Here is a 4,232-nt window from a genome sequence, read left to right on the forward strand (position 1 = left end):
TGATTTTACACGAAATAAACTCCCGCTCCATCATGTGATGCCGAATCTCCGCTACCAGGTGGCCATATGCAGATCTGGTTAGACTTCCCCCCTTCATAGCCGCCAATGCCTCCACGGAATCAGACCGAACGATGACCGGTAGGGAACAGTGCTGAATAGTGAGTGCCATACCCTGCATTATTGCATGTAGTTGCGCCTGCAAAGTATCATTGCAGTTGAAGATGCAACGGTATGCAGCAAATAACACGCTGCCATCCTGCTTGGCTGCTTGCGCAATACCATTCCGGCCGCCGCCGATCCATCAGAAGGTGAGAACGCTCCGTCAACAGATAGTGCAGCCCAGTCCGTAGGTGGGTGCGGCCATGGCACTGACGGGGCCGCAGCCCGCTGCACGACAGGCGTGTCATGAACCATTGGCATTTTCCCTTTGATAATCTCCTCCGTTGTGAACCTCCTGCTTACATGTATCGACTTCATATAACTCTGAAGAAATTCAGCCGTTGCCACCATGGATGGAGCGTCCTTCCCATGAGCCAGGTCTGACCGCAATGACCAAATTTTCCAGATTAACATTATTGTGCAATCACGCATCGAATCATCACAGTTCGCCAGTACGTTCAAGAACCATTCTTTCCCCGTATATCCTGCAGCCATTCTTGAGCTGGCAATTTCCAAACTGTACGCATTTGATCCCAGATGTTCCTTGCATGAACACAAAAAACCAAGGCATGGAAGCTTGACTCTTTTTCTCGTCCACACAACGGGCAGCTGTCTCTAGTAGAAATGTGTCTATATTTTTTGCACGCATTTGTGGCCAGGGCTCCAGAGACAACTTTCCACGCCATAATCCTCATTTTTAGCGGCACCTGGGCACTCCAGATCCGCTGCCAAGCAGGCCTCTGGCCCGATGGTTGAGTGCTAGATGAGCCCAGGCTTAATGCTAGACGATCCTCAGTTGCCAAACGGTAAGCACTTTTAACCGAAAACGGTCCGCTCCTCTCTGGAAACCACGCAAGAAAGTCCTAGCCGTTCCTCGGTGAGGTGCGGATCTTCAAAATCTCACGTGCATCCAAATCCTAGAAGTGCTATCGTAATCTTTGTACATTCCAAGCACCATGAACATCCAGAAAGTCAGCAACCCAATTGAAGCGGCAAATTCTTCATACCCCAAAAGAAGGCTAAGCTCTTTATAATGCTCAAGGATAATCAAATTATCACAATATTTAGACACGACTTGATCATGAAACAAATAGCATTGGAGCTTTAAATGACCATGTTCATTGCAAAGTTCACAAGGGGCATGAAAGATATTGAATCTTTCAGCACATTCATCTAGCTCTTCTTGCAACAATTTGGTTTCTAAGTGCTTATGCCTCTTGCAATATCTATCTTTCCTATTTGATGTGTACTTACAAACCCAATGCACTCCACAAAAATTGACATGTTTATAGGAGACATTTTCATCATAACTAGTGCAATCATCATTAGTATCATGGATATTCAAAGAATTCGTACTAACAAGGACTCTGATTTTCTGAAATCAGCTCCGACAGCAAAGGACGTAGACCATTGACCGGGCACTTGGACACAATTTTATAAATAACATTACACAAACTGATCGGCCTAAAGTCTTTCAACTCTCTTGGATGTGGAATTTTTGGAATAAGAACAATAGTGTCATTCACTCCTTCCGGCATTAACCCAGAAGTGAAAAACTCCAAGACCGCTGCAATAATCTCAGCCTTTAGTGTAGACCAATTATGTTGGTAAAACCTGGCTGGGAAGCCATCCGTGCCCGGAGCTTTCAACGGCCCAATCTGAAAAAGTGCATTCGAAACTTCTTCTTCCGAGAAAGGCGCACATATCATATCATTCATATGTTCAGTTACCTTTGGCAAGATGCCATCCAGCACAACCTCCAGTGATAAGGTTGGATCCTTCGTAAAAACTTCCTTAAAGTAGGAAGTAGCCATACGCTCCATGTCAGACAATACCGAGCACCAAGTCCCGTCAGACCGACGGAGCCGCTGAATATAGTTCTTGCGCGCACGCCATACGGCTCGTAGGTGCAGGCAGGAAGTGTTACGTTCTCCCTCCTTTAGCCACTCGATCCGTGACCTTTGAAGCCTGATATCTACTACACAACCTTCTTCTTGTAGACGTTGTTGGGCCTGCAAGTGCACAGGTTTGTAGGACAGTAGAAAATTTCCCTCAAGTGGATGACCTAAGGTTTATCAATCCGTAGGAGGCGTAGGATGAAGATGGTCTCTCTCAAACAACCCTGCAACCAAATAACAAAGAGTCTCTTGTGTCCCCAACACACCCAATACAATGGTAAATTGTATAGGTGCACTAGTTCAGCGAAGAGATGAAGATACAAGTGCAAAATAGATAGTAGATATAGGTTTTTGTAATCTGAAATTATAAAAACAGCAAGGTAACAAGTGGTAAAAGTGAGCGTAAACGGTATTGCAATGGTAGGAAACAAGGCCTAGGGTTCATACTTTCACTAGTGCAAGTTCTCTCAACAATAATAACATAGATAGAACATATGACAAGCCCTCAACATGCCACAAAGAGTCACTCCAAAGCCACTAATAGCGGAGAACAAACGTAGAGATTATGGTAGGGTACGAAACCACCTCAAAGTTATTCGTTCGGATCGATCTATAAAAGAGTTCGTACTAGAATAATACCTTAAGACACAAATCAACCAAAACCCTAATGTCACCTAGATACTCCATTGTCACCTCAAGTATCCGTGGGCATGATTATACGATATGCATCACACAATCTCAGATTCATCCAACCAACATAAAAGTACTTCAAAGAGTGCCCAAAGCTACTACCGGAGAGTCAAGAACGTGTGCCAACCCGTATGCATAGGTTCATGGGTGGAACCCGCAAGTTGGTCACCAAAACATACATCAAGTGGCAGATGATATCCCATTGTCACCACAAATAATTATGGCAAGACATACATCAAGTCTTCTCATAAAGACTCAATCTGATAAGATAACTTCAATGGGGAAACTCAATTCATCACAAGAGAGTAGAGGGGGAGAAACATCATAAGATCCAACTACAATAGCAAAGCTCGGGATACATCAAGATCGTGCCATAGAGGGAACACGAGAGAGAACACGAGAGAGAGAGAGAGAGAGATCAAACACATAGCTACCGGTACATACCCTCAGCCCCGAGGGTGAACTACTCCCTCCTCATCATGGATAGCGCCGGGATGATGAAGATGGCCTTCAGTGATGGGATCCCCCTCCGGCAGGGTGCCGGAACAGGGTCCCGATTGGTTTTTGGTGGCTATAGAGGCTTGCGGCGGCGGAACTCCCGATCTATCTTCTGTTCTAGAAGTTTTAGGGTACGTAGGTATATATGGGTGCAGGGGGTACGTCGGTGGACCTACGGGGTGCTCACAAGGTAGGGGGCGCACCCAGGGGAGGGGGCCCACCCTCGTGGGCAGCCCGTATCTCCCCTGACGTGCACTCCAAGTTCCCTGGGTTGCTTTCCTTCCAAAAAGAACTTCTCTATTTGATTTCGTTCCGTTTTGACTCCATCTGATATTCCTTTTCCTCGAAACACTGAAATAGGCATAAAATAGCAAATCTGGGCTGGGCCTCCGGTTAATAGGTTAGTCCCAAAAACAATATAAAAGTGGATAATAAAGCCCAACATTGCCTAAAACAGTAGATAAAGTAGCATGGAGCAATAAAAAATTATAGATACGTTGGAGACTTATCAAGCATCCCCAAGCTTAATTCCTGCTCGTCCTCGAGTAGGTAAATGATAAAAACGAATTTTTGATGCGGAGTGATACGTTGGCATAATTTCAATATAAATCTTCTTAATTGTGTTATGAATATTCAGATCCGAAAGATTCAAGACAAAAGTTCATATTAACACAAAAATAATAATACTCCAAGCATACTAATCAAAGCAATCATGTCTTCTCAAAATAGCATGGCAAAAGAAAGTCATCCCTACAAAATCATATAGTTAGGCTATGCTTCATTTTCGTCACACAAAGATGTTCCCAACTTCTATACCCCCGATTACAAGCCAAGCAATTGTTTCATACTCAAATAATCTCAAACTCTGTCAACCTTCACGCAATACATGAGCGCGAGCCATGGATATAGCACTATGGGTGGAATAGAATATGATGATGGGGATTGTGTGGAGAAGACAAAAAAGGAGAAGGTCTCACATTGACGAGG

Source organism: Triticum aestivum, chromosome 5B (assembly GCF_018294505.1).
Source record: "Triticum aestivum cultivar Chinese Spring chromosome 5B, IWGSC CS RefSeq v2.1, whole genome shotgun sequence".
In the NCBI taxonomy this organism is placed as follows: domain Eukaryota; kingdom Viridiplantae; phylum Streptophyta; class Magnoliopsida; order Poales; family Poaceae; genus Triticum; species Triticum aestivum.